The sequence below is a fragment of the Spermophilus citellus genome (genome assembly GCF_964194105.1).
Source record: "Spermophilus citellus genome assembly, chromosome: 6".
Taxonomy (NCBI): Eukaryota; Metazoa; Chordata; class Mammalia; order Rodentia; family Sciuridae; genus Spermophilus; species Spermophilus citellus.
This window is the reverse complement of record NC_138187.1, coordinates 149,962,385-149,975,140: the sequence shown is the minus strand read 5'-3', so window position 1 is coordinate 149,975,140 and position 12,756 is coordinate 149,962,385. Positions and strand designations below refer to the sequence as shown.

The 12,756-nt window shown below is 42.6% G+C and overlaps 1 protein-coding gene across 3 annotated transcripts in view; it reads left to right on the top strand.

Moving 5' to 3' along the window:
• The window catches only part of LOC308651644 (uncharacterized protein C1orf21), a 206,254-nt gene that overhangs the window by 57,924 nt on the left and 135,574 nt on the right, over positions 1 to 12,756 (top strand). Inside the window, exon 2 of one of the 3 annotated variants that reach the window (XM_081299048.1) lies at positions 9,402 to 9,468. The exons of the other annotated variants lie outside the window; for them this stretch is intronic. The gene's annotated coding sequence lies outside the window, so the exon portion shown is untranslated. The remainder of the gene's footprint in view (positions 1 to 9,401; positions 9,469 to 12,756) is intronic. 3 annotated transcript variants of the gene reach the window in all.

The window sequence follows — 12,756 nt, the reverse complement described above, 5'->3', positions numbered from 1 at the left end:
TTTTGTTTTTAGAAATAAATGTTAATGTTAGTTTGTTGTTGGAGAGGAATAAAAGTGCTAATCAGTCCCCAAGTGATCCTTTGCTTTCCTGGAATGCAGAATATTTTGTGACATGGAAATCACAAGTCAAAGCTAGAGCCGATCACTTCTGTGAAACTTCTCTTTTGGTGGTGTATGGAAATCTTCCCAAAACTCTTTGGCATGGGCCTTTGCACAGTAAAGTGTTCCACATGAGAACCCCATCAAGAGCCTGGGGGAGCTTATTTCTTATTCACAGGATAAGAAGTGGGTTGCTGGAACGCAGTAAAGGATGGTGGTCATCATGCCTCCTGGGAAGCGCTTAGTCCTTTAAAAAAGATTTTGGGTTTTAGAGTCCCCAAAGCCCGGTACCAAGCCAAATCTCTTCTCTCTTCGCAAGTGTGTGTGTGAGAACAACTCTATCAGTCTCAGCTCATTGACAGTGTCCCCATTGGAGATAGGTCGGTGGACATCGTCTTGTTTGTCAGAAATAGCAAAACAAAAAGATTGCACCAGGAACAAACTCTATATTTTTGTGTTTGTGAAATAAGATCATATTTTACCCCACATAAGATCAGCTTCACCCCATCATGGCCAAGTGACAAGGGGAAGAAGTAACCACCACATTCATCATTTGCACGTAGGAAGGCTGTGATTTGTACCTTTTCTTTTATGGAGGGCAGAGTTGCCCGGGCTAGCCTCAAACTTGCCATCTTCCGGCCTCAGCCTCCCTAGTAGCTGGGATTCAGGCTTGGCTGCCGCGCGTGGCAGTTGGTACATTTTTCGTCATATATCTCTATGACTCATAGCTCAGAACAAACTTTGGATGATCTTTTTATCAATAAATAGCACACACAAAAAAGATTCTTGATGGTATTATAAAAAAATCGATGAAATTGTTTGGGTTATACAGAGCAGGAGCAAATTCTCAATTTTCCTTTTTTTATTTCTTCTGTCCTTTCCCCTTTGAGCTCGCTTTATCTTCCCAGTGACCCAATATAGTTTTATCATAAACTGCTCTATTGGATGAGAGATTCTTAAGGGCTTTAAAAAATTCAGTAGCTTTTCCTCAACTCTATTGTTTTGTACCTTAAAAGCTTTCCTTGGCCTTGTAAGTGGAAAACTTTCAGTCAGAAGCAAGCATGAAACCTTTTGCTGGCAGCATTGCTGTGTTCCAGAAGCAGTCAGTGAGTCTCTATTCGGCCAGGGCCATTTCCCTCCTAAACAGTACCCACCAGGAGCTATGGTCTGCCTCTAGAAAGATCTTGTAGCTGGGAATCGTTCTATGAAACATCTCTAAGTGATGAAGACCACAGCCACGGTGAGGAGAGGAAGCCGGAGTTGCTATGGCCACGTTCATCTTCATCAGCTGAACCCTATTTCCTTCTGCAGAAATACCGTGAGCAGCCTAGAGAACATACTTTTAATTGACTTTTGCATTCAGACTTCTGCACCTGGAAGTCCCCCACCCCATTACTGCAGCATTGCCTGGGGCACAGGTAGAGAAGGAACTGGTGCTTTGGAGGCTCAGCTTTTGGTTTGCAAGTGCTTCTTTGCTTTTTATAAAATGTTGGTTTGAAGCATTGCGTAATAGCCAGTGTAGTAACACATTTTTATTAGAACTGCTGTTCTCAGGAAACTAGGGTTTTGTTTCCCTAAAGGGAACCACTCAATGTAAATATTGGTCTGTGTTCTAATGTTCTGTCTTTTCATTAGTTTGCTGACTGTACTGATGTTAATATCCTCTTTATCTTCCAAAAAACCTCGACTTTGCTAGATGCTGTCACCTAGTTTAGTTTTTAATCTCTGAAGAAATCTCAACCAGAACTGGTTTTTTTTTTTTTTAATTTGATTATTTGGTTTGAACTGTCATGTTTGACTTGCTCTTCAAGACAACAGCTATGAGTGTTCCTGTGTGAAACCTCAGAGGTGAAGGGACAGTGAGGGCCAGTTCCTCACAGTCTTTATCTACTTAGGTGGGTTTCAGCCTAAAAGAAGCTGTTCCCCCTGCTCTGTCTAGATCATGCTTTTTAAATTGCAGTTTGAAAAGTGAGCTCTGAAACAGAGAAGAGAGATTATATTTAGTCTTCCTTTGCAGATGTTGGAGAGATTGAACTTTGTTTCTTGAAGACAAGTAATTATTTTATGGAAAGAAATTCAATCTGCATCATATGGGGACTCTAAATAGATTTATGCAAATATCTATGACTGGCAGCAGATCCATAGGAAGATGCTAGAAGGAAAAAAAATGTACAGGATGGATTTTATTTGTTTATTTACAAAAGTTGTGAGTAGAGAGAAGAGAATTTTGGATATTTAAAACTTAACCCTTGTTCAGTATTTTGAAATAGAATTGAAAAAAGGGATAGGACTATTTTAAGTTTTAGTATATTTTTATATACTTCAGTAGGATATGGTAGAATGAATTAGAAACTTTTTATTTTTTTATGGATAACCTATTGTCACAGGTACTTATGGTCAATTTAATGGTAGGTCCCTTAGCAGTGGGAAATATAACCCTACTTATTAGCATGTGGGAGAGACTGGGTCCTTTGAAAGGTTCCAAGCATCATGACATCCTTACCCCAAATTCCTTACAAATGATAAGCCACCAGTCAGAAACAAGTGCAAAATTATTCTCAGACATCTGCATTTTTTGGGAGGAATTGGAGAGTAGTAAATATCTTTCTTTTATATAGATCATTTTAAATCAGTTAATTATATCCTTTTTTCAAAACAGTCAAGATTTTGAAAGTAGGAATTAAAGTTTAATGAGATGTGATTAGTCATGAGTGTCTAATAATAGAACTATTCTGACATCTGAATTTTGAATTTTTCCGAGTTCTGCTGTTAATGATAGCAAAGGTGTTTGCAGGTTTGTCCCTCACCTAATGACCTGACAATTCACAAGGGCAGATGGGATCCTGTCAGACTTTGGGTACCACTGTCATTGTAAAGGGCCAGAGGGAATGTAGAGCTGATTAGGGGTGGCTTTCAGATTCCTTTGGTTACCTCTTCTATGCAGAAACTGGCCCTTGGTCGTGATCTTCTTACTCATCTATTTGTGAGGATCAGTTCTATCCAAAGTGAATAACCACTTGGAGCCATTCAGAAATGGCACACTCGCAGTCAGGCCCAGCCATGAACTTTCACCTCCAGCAGTTTCACCTCCTCACAGTCAGGTTCTCAAAGTCTGGGTCTCTTGAATGTGGCAAGGAGCTTCAGAGGTCTCTCTTGCCAATTACTAGGCAAGCTGCCTAGCCACTACACTTGTCAATAAAATCTATGAGAACCACACTTCTTAAACTTCAGCGTGCCTGTGAATCACTTGGGATTTTGAAGGGATTGCAGCTTCTGAATTCTAGGGTGAGGCTGCCAGGTGCATCTCAGTCCTGTTGGTCCCCAGATCACACTTTGAGAAACAAATTCTTAGACAGTGGCTATGAGACATCCAGCCTCCTTTCACCCCCGAATCAGAAACTCTCTCTTCATACATTCTTCCCAACTGTTTTCTTGGTCATCAATATTTTCCCCTTTGGGGTCCACAGTGAATATAATGCCACAAATAGTTAACCTTTCTGGGATTGCTAATATCAAGATCTACTGTAAAACCCTTCCAAGTAACACTTAAAACTTCATGTCTTTTTTTTTTTTTTTTTCTTTTCCTCACATCTCCTGCGTATCTAATACTGGCACATACTGAGCCCTGGATAAAATATCTGTTGAGTGAGGTCAGGGGTGGGTGAGTATCTAATGCTTGACTTTGGGGTGTTATGAGTCCCATTCACTTTTGGTTTTCAATGAGAGCACACCAAGAAGCTGCAATGGTTCTCGGTATCAAGTCTATGTCCTGAAACTTGGTTCTTGCCTGCTATGGATTGTCCCTTTGCTCTCTTTTCGGTGCTGTGTGCTTATCATTTAACTTTTTTTTATAATTTTTTTTAGTTGTTGATGGACCTTTATTTTATTCATTTATTTATATAAGGTGCTGAGAATCAAACCCAGTGCCTCACGCATTGGAGGCAAGCACTCTACCACTGAGCCACAACCCAGCCCTTAACTTCCTTTTTGATTAACCAAGTTAGATAATTCCATCACCAGATCTGACAGCTTAGAGGCATTAGGAAAAGTTTGCTTTTGAAATAGAAACTTGATGATCTTCAGAAAACTGTGCCCATATTCTTTTATGGGAAAGGTATTTTCACCTTTCCTCTTGAGGAACAGTTGTGATCTTACCAGCCCCGGATCTCACATTTTTCATGTTAAAATTCTCCAGACTGCAACTCAGATTCGACTTTCTTTGCAGTCTTTCTTGATTCCACCCAGAGAACACCCTGTAACTTCACCTCCTGTGCCAGATGGATGCTGGTTAAGCCAATCACCTTATCGTGCTGCAGTTTCTTACCAGCTCATCTTTTACCCTCTGAGGATCAGTTTATAAAGACAAATCTTTCCTATCTACATTTGATGACCTCTGGGTGTGCCTAGTATAGTGCTGGCTCACAGCAGTAGCACCTGTGATCTGGAAAAGACTAGCATATGAATGGTTTGAGTATTGGAGGGGAGGGAAGAAGAGCAAACCAGGCAGAAAATAGCATTGGGGGCAATTTTCTGGAGAAGGCAAGGGTGATCATTTGGTTTGACTTTCTCTCTTGACCTATAATTGTGGTAACGTCGCTCTCGGTATTTTAGAGTTGTAAATAAATGATTCATTAGACGGTGTTACCCTATAAGCAATAAACTGAAGACACAAGAGTATTCTAACATAGTTCTTATGTAAAGGAAAGAAAACTTATGGAGGACACGGAAGCGACTAGAATTTCATCTGTGATCTTGAAAGATAAATTGGTATGTTAGAGAAATAGTGAGCAAATATGAATGGCACTGTTGACGCGTTTCCCAGGGCTTTATGGTCTCCTGATGCCTAGACCAGCCAGACAGGCGGTGCTGAACTCTGTCGCAGAGAAGCAAAGGGAGGGGTCATGGATTCCAATTGGAGGGAGTCGAGTACAAGTATTGTGATAGAAATCTTTCTTATGCAGCCTCTGTTTCTCTCCCCAATCAGCCGCAGCCTGACCTCTTTGTGATCATTCACAAGATCATGGGTTTGGGGCTCTGCCCCTGAAAGCTGCTGGCCCCGTATGGCGTTGTCTGGGCTCTTAGGGACTCTTGCCTCTGCCCTGGTTCTTTGTGCCTCTTTGATGGTTGTCTGGCTGTGTCCGTGTGCTGGCTTTCCTCTTCTCTCTCCCCAGTTGACTTTGTAGTGGGCTGTGACACAGATCAAGGAAAAGTGGGAATGGCATCAACTTTGAGCGTACCGAAGCATTTTTGTGAGTGTGACACTTAGTAAAAAGTTTGTTGAGACAATAATAGCCTTTTTTTTTTATCATTTAAAGCCTTCCTGATATGTGTTCACTTATTTGTAAACACCTGTGTATACTGCTTCAAATCCTCGGAATGACCCTATAAGGTAATTGGCATTATGCCCACTTTATAGGAGAGGAAACTGGGGTTTTGAGGGATGAAGGAACTTTCCCTGGATCTCATGGCTGATTCCACCCCAGTGTGTTTGACTTCAGAGTTCTTTCAATTTCCTGGGTCTGTCTTTTTGTGGGTGGTGTTGAGTGTTCTGTGCTAAGGATGGAGGTGGCAGAGTTTGGGCTGGGGACCAGGTATTTGAAGGGCTGATCACTAACCCCATAGGGGAGGTTATCACTCTTCTATTGTGTGGGTTTGCTCTAGTGATGCTTGCCCTCTGCTCATCTTCTGCAGTATTTGCTTCTCTTCTGGCCCCCAGATTAGTGTCAGGTAGGAGACAATGTATGTCATAGTTGCTCATTCATCTGTGCTGGGTCTTGTTGGAAAAAGAAAATGAGAGGAGTCATCTCTAAAGGAGTTAATATACCTACTAAAGATCTAGACTCTGTGATGCATTAAAGAGCTATGTCATGTGCCTAACACACGTACCTAATAGTAGTTGGGTGTGGTTTCAACGCTGCTCTAATTTGAATTCAAAAGTACTTTAGTTTAACATCTTCCTTCACTTATACCAACTCTGACTTTTATAACAATCTGACTCGTTGCCAGTTGCTCACAAGAGATTTGGGAATTTTCTTATAACAAAGTTAATTTTAATGCATTTCTAAATATATGCCCTAAAAAGAACTTTAAAAGAATCAAACTTAGACTAATTCAGAGCTTAAGGGACATTCAAGTTGTGTTGGGAAACAAAAGGACGACAGAATGATGGAACTCCAAACAGGGAGAAAGTAATGCCTGCCAGAATGATTTGGTTGCAAATTTAAATTACTAGCATTTCTAGCAGTGTTCATATATCTTTATTGTATCTATAATTCTTTCAAATGTTCTCCCATCCCTTGAATAAAATGTGTGTGTGTTTTTAAACAATATTGTAGTAGTAATTATATTTACTCAGGCGTTATTTAACTCTATTCTGTATAGAATTTCATGTTATGCTGTTTGCATTTTGATCGCTTTCTGGGAAACATTGACCGTTACAGTAATGTTTCCAGGGTCCTAAACTTGCACCTCAGTTTCTGCCATCTTCCCTGGAAGAGTAGATAGATAGTAGTATGGAGAGTAGTTTATAATAAATAGCCTGACATCCCAAGGGGTTTATCACTTTTAACAGAATAAGCTGTATTTTCCTAATTATGAGTTTTTTCGGGAGTAGAGGCTGGAGAGTAAATTAGACTTTTGTGTGTGTGTGTGTGTGTGTGTGTGTGTGTGTGTGTGTGTGGTGCTAGGGATCACACCCAGGCCCTCCCACATGCTAGAATGATTTGGTTGCAAATTTAAAGACAAGTGCTCTACTACTGAGCTCCACCCCAGCCCCTAAAATCAGCCTCTTTTAAGGTTTACTTTAACATTTTTTTTTTAGGGCAGAGTATAAAGTGTTAAATTTATACTGGTAAGGAACTGATGCGGGGGTGGGGGTAAAGTGCCTCAATTGAACTTGTAGAATATTGAGCGAAGCAGCACTGAGCTCCCTTTCATTTCCCAGTGACGGAATGACTTGCTGAATTTCTCATAAAAGAAATTTATTCCTCTTCATTGTACTGTTCATGGATTTAAGATCCCAAAGCTGCTCTGGAATTGTTATGGCCAGTCTCAGTTTATTGACAACGTCTTCATCTTTGAGAATCAGCTGGTCTTGGCAAATGGGCCTTGGCCACCTGTACATCCTTGCAGCGCTCGGAGTTGAAGGTAAGTTGTTTAAAATCAAGAGAGAGTGCTGGCTTTGAACCCTCAGGGTCTGGCTGGGGAGACAGACACAGGAGATGGCCGTGAGGACCCCAGTCAGGGAGGTGCAGGGCGGGGTGGGCACTGTAGAGGGGTGGGGCGGGGGTCACTGCTGCTTCCCAGGAAGCAGATGCTTGGAGCCAGGTCTGAGAAGTCTCGTCGCCCTGGCAGGGAGAGACGTCCCAGAAGGCTTCACTTTCATCTCTCACTATTCCTCAGCCTCCCACAGCAGCTCAGCACACCTTGTTCTTCTCCCCGTTTCTCTCCAGCTCTTTTGGTTATCCTTCGGGGCACACGGGCCTCTTCCATGCCCAGGGCAGCAGAGCCATGCCTCCTCTGTGGAGGGCTGGAATCATGGCTGCCTGTCTGTAGACAGGCAAAATCTTGTTGGTAGGTGGAGATGGAAATAGTTTAGAGGGGTGTCGGCCAGCAAGAAGGAGGAGGAGGAAAATCACTCAGTAAGTCCCAGACTCTAGTGTTGGTCCAGCTTGTGTGGGCAACTGCTACCATTTTGTTTGCATCAAAACCAACAGGCAGCTTCAACAGACATTCAATAGAAATGGAGTTGTGGGGCTGGGGATGTGGCTCAAGCGGTAGCGCGCTCGCCTGGCATGCGTGCGGCCCGGGTTCGATCCTCAGCACCACATACAAACAAAGATGTTGTGTCCGCCGAGAACTAAAAAATAAATATTAAAATTCTCTCTCTCTCTCTCTCTCTCTCTCTCTCTCTCTCTTTTAAAAAAAAGAAATGGAGTTGTGTTGGGACTGGAGGTATAGCTTAGTGATGGAGTGCCTGCTTAGCCTGCGCGAGGACGTGGTTCCATCCCCAGCACCCCCCCCCCCCCCAAAAAAAAAGAAAGAAAGAAAGAAAGGAAAACAGAAACTGAGTTGTGGAGGTGTCAACGAGAGGTAGTAAGGTTGGAGGTGTTATAAATGGCATTGAAAAGGCTCCAGTACTCTCACTTGACTTTTTTGTTTACTAAAACGTTTACTCTCAAGCACAGGAGATCAAAACAGGGGGAGTACCCTCTTTCCTAAAGGTAGGGCTTCTCTTTCACCTCACTAGGAGCACCCCAGATCTGGATTGACTTTACTGGCATCTCGAGGCATGCTGTCTGTGTCTTCTAAGTCGTCTAGCTACGACTCTGGCAGCTCGATGGGGCTGGTGGTCGTGAAAGGCTCTGCAGATGGTAGAGCAGTGAATAAGCATTAATTGATTTTGCAACTGGGATACCAGCCTTTGCTCTGAATTCTGAAGCTCTCCGTCACTGTTTGACATTGAGACAGGTGTCCTTCCTCCATGCCAGCTGTGGAGAACATGCTGAGGTTTGCTTCCCTGTTGTCATCTTAAACTCTCAGCATCACCACTAACAGCAGCCCTGTCCCATTCCTGTGACCCAGGAACAGTCAGAGCATTCAACCAAGCAGACTTTGGACTGGCCTGTTCCTCTTGCAAAGTGTGGTGGCCTAGTCCATCTAAAGAACTATTCTGTCATTGGCCTTCTTGACAGAAGGTTGTCAGTGTGCAACTTCTACTAATGGTCGTGTGAGCTGGTGGGAAGGGAAGTATCATAAAAGTACCCTATCTGGGCGCTGTGACCTTGGGCGTTCCACACAGGTTTCCCTGGTCTGGCTTCCCAAAGATATGTCTCCTCAGTGGGCCCCCTTCCTATTCTGCAGAACCAGAGCCACCAGCCGGGAGACGGCCAGTGTTTATAAAGGATGCTCTCTCTGGCTGCTGCATTTCCTGTCTTAAAGACTGATGGTCTTTAGCTGTTTTGCTGATGTCATTGTACATCTGTTTTTTGGAGTGAGGATAACAGGGAAGGAGAATGGCTAAATCTAGCAAGAACTCATTACTCCATGAACGATGAAGGTTTATTCCTCTTTGATTTGTTGGCTTCACTGGGGAAAACAAATGATCGTGTCACCCTGTAGAGAATCTCCCTTTCCTTTTGTTGTACAAATAAACAGCCCCCCACGTTGCATTTATTTTTGCTGCTGCTGGGATAGTTGATTAAAAAAAAAAAGCACTTGGTTATGCTGCTTTTCTGTATGATGACCTTCATAATGGAATAGGGAAGGAAACGCTGTAAAAGACACATCCATATTTTTCACAGGTGAAGGACCCTTAACTGCAATTGCCCAGGAGAAACCACAGCCCATTAAAGCGAGACGGATGAGCTGGTGAGCCAAACCAAGTAACAGGAAGGAGGCAGGAGACTTGATTTCTTGACCTATCTTGGAAGGGATCAACTTTTATTCATTATTTAAAAAAAAAAAAATTAAAGTGCCCTCTTCTTTCCTTCCTGTCTTCTTCATCCTGCAGGATGTACCTGGTAATGGGTCTGTTTGTTCATTGTCATGTTCATCTAGCCTGCAGATAGCCACATGAAGTATCGGAGGTGTTGGTTAGTAGAAGGTTATGAATGCTAGTTAATTTGATTTTCCGAAGGCAGAAGCTTAAATGACGGCCTTGTAGCCTCTGGTCCCCAGTGCTGTGTGTACTTCCTGTTTATGTCCCTTGATCTCAGGTGTTTGGAGCCTGGCAACAGGCCTCTGTGTTTTGCGAGCTTGTTTCCAATATTGATTTGTCATTAGCCAAACCTGACTTGGCAGTGACTTCGCGGGCCCCGTTCTTGGAGGGATGCAGATGCACGCCACCGAGGGCACAGATTAGAAGGAGATCTCTTGACATTCTGTTGCTAGGTTATGGAACCCTCAATTACTGAACCTTGTACCTAGCATCCATATTCTAAAATTTTTTATTTATGAAAGCAGCCACTGTACATATTTTGAGGGCAATACAATGAGATATAAAGTGAATAGAACTAAGTAGTTAAGACACATCTCCTCAAGAAAATGAGGATAAGCAAATGTTTATGATAAACCAGTTGAAAGATTGGATTCTCCCCTCCTCTCCAGGCAATGTAGAATCACTGAGCTCAGGGAGTTAGTTGCTGGGCAAGCCTTTGTACCGTCATGGTGTTAGCTCAGTCGTGAACTAGACCTTGTAATGAAAGTTAGGTGATACACCCCGTCCGCTCCTCTGGTTGGAGGTAGGGTTGGGTTGTTAATTTTGGATATAGGTTTTTCTTTTTTTTTCCCTTTTATTCCTTTTCTACTCTTTTATTCATAATTTTTTTTATCACATGGACAGAAGTTTTATTTAAAAATAACTTTTATTCAGAGAATGATTTTACCAAATTGTGGTGTAATTATAGTAACCACATTTGACCTTTATAAACAATCTCTTAATAATTAGATTTTTTTCAACTACACTTGTGGTAAAAGCTGTTATTTTTTTTTCTTAAAGAAACAATTTCCATAGTTCTCTCACCCTGCACACCTTTGCTTTCTAACCCAGCTTGTGGAGTAACAAAATGTTTATTAATCTGCTACTTTGTGCAAAGGATTGCACAGGATCAAAGACGTGGAAAAACATGATTTGCCTTCAAAAATTTGTAAATGAATTAGAACCTCAAGGGGAAAAAATGCACAGAAGTTAATAACGTGAACATCAGTAGAGGAGATGGCCCAAGGCTATGCATATTTCCTGAATGAGCGTTAGGGCTGACTTCAGAGGGACGACACTCCGTGTGGGCCAAGTTGGACTGAGATGGAAAGGTAACTGCAGACATGTAGCCACACAGATAGGTGATAAATGGGCTCTATAGGCATTTTCTGGTCACTTTAGAGAAGGGGAAGATGTGTGGCTTGGAGCAACATTTCCTAGAAGTGATAAGATTTGTTCTGAACTCTCAAGGACGGGTAGAATTTGAATAATTGGCAGAGATGGGGGGAGGGCACAAGCATATATAAGGGGGCAGCTTTGAACAGAGGGGTTAGTAGATAGAGACTGGAGCTGAGACAGTGGGATCACAAATTTGAGGCCAGCAACTTAGCAAGGCCCTGTCTCAAAATAAAAAATAAAAATAAAAAATATGTAGCTCAGTGGTTGAGTATCCCAGGTTCAATCCCCACTACTACAGGGGAAGAAAATAAAGAAAAAAAAAGACCGCTAGATAGGATTAGAGATGTAGATGAAAATCCTAAAGTTCTGGGAAGGAGTTTAAACTTTCTTCTAGTAATGTTCTTCTGAACCCAGGCATGCTTTACCACTGACTTATACCTCCAGCCCTTTTATCTATCTATCTATCTATCTATCTATCTATCTATTTATCTATCTCTCATCTATCTATTTATTTTGCTCATTAAGTTGATGAAGGTTTTGCTACGTTGCTAAGGTTGTCCTTGAACTTGTGATCCTCCTGCCTCAGTGTCCCAGATCTCTAGGATTATAGACATGTGCCACCAAGCCAGCTTATTTATTTTTAACTGAGCACATATTCTGAGCCAAGCCCTGCTAGAGGCTGTAGATACAACAGGGAATAAGAAATATATCGGCTGTTTCTCTCAAAGAGTTTACACTGTAGACTCCTGGGAAGGATAGATAGGTAATTGGGAATTAGAACTATCTTGCATCATGAAGATGTCTCTGAAAGACATCCAGGCCAAGCCAGCACAGTGGTGCATACCTGTAATCCCAGCAGCCGGGGAGGCTCAGACAGGACGATCCGGAGTTTAAAGCCAGCCTCAGCAACGGCGAAGTGCTAAGCAACTCAGTGAGACCCTGTCTCTAAATAAATTACAAAATAGGGCTGGGGATGGGGCTCAGTGGCCGAGTGCCCCTGATTCAATCCCAGGTACTCACCCCCTCCCCCTCCCCCCCAAAAAAGGACATCTGGGCCAAGGCCTTGAGGGAAGAGAAAGTGGTCACATCCTCAGTTAAATGTATTTCTGCTCTGTTTTGGATAAAAGTTTGTCATCAAGCCACACACTTGTGCCCTATTCTGATAAAGACACTAAACACGTTTCAAATAAAGACACTAAACACGTTTCAGACCAGAACAGAGTGTGACTGCCGAGTCTTGATGCTGAGCCATGGTCCCCCTTGTGTCTTTTCTGCCCCATATTGTCCAGTTCTACTGAGCTTGTCACTCTGGTCTCGTTCTCAAAGCACACACTGGGGATAATCAGGAAAGAACACCTTGTTCACTAGCCATGCGATTTTAAATGGGGAACACTGGGCAGATTTAAAATCATTTTTTTAGTATACCCTGTCATTTTTGGTAACCTTTACGGGGTCACATTAGCTTCAAACCAGTAACCCTATGTATTCCTTAATAGCTTTTCAATGGCTAAACAAGAGCTCCAAGGCCTTGCCCTCTCTTCTATAGCTCTGTCTCTCAACCCCCAGTAAACATCAGGAATGACTGCAGGTGCCGTGGCAGGACTCTTGGTCCAGAGTCATGAGCAAGCTCGGGGGGGGGGGGGGGGGGGGGCAGGAGAGTGCAGGGTACTCTAGGGTGTGGCCATTCCTCAGCTGACTTGACCCTGTCTTCCTGGGTCTGTTCTCTCAACCCCTCACTTTTTGTATTCTTTTAATAGATGATTGCAGAGAGCATGTTTTTG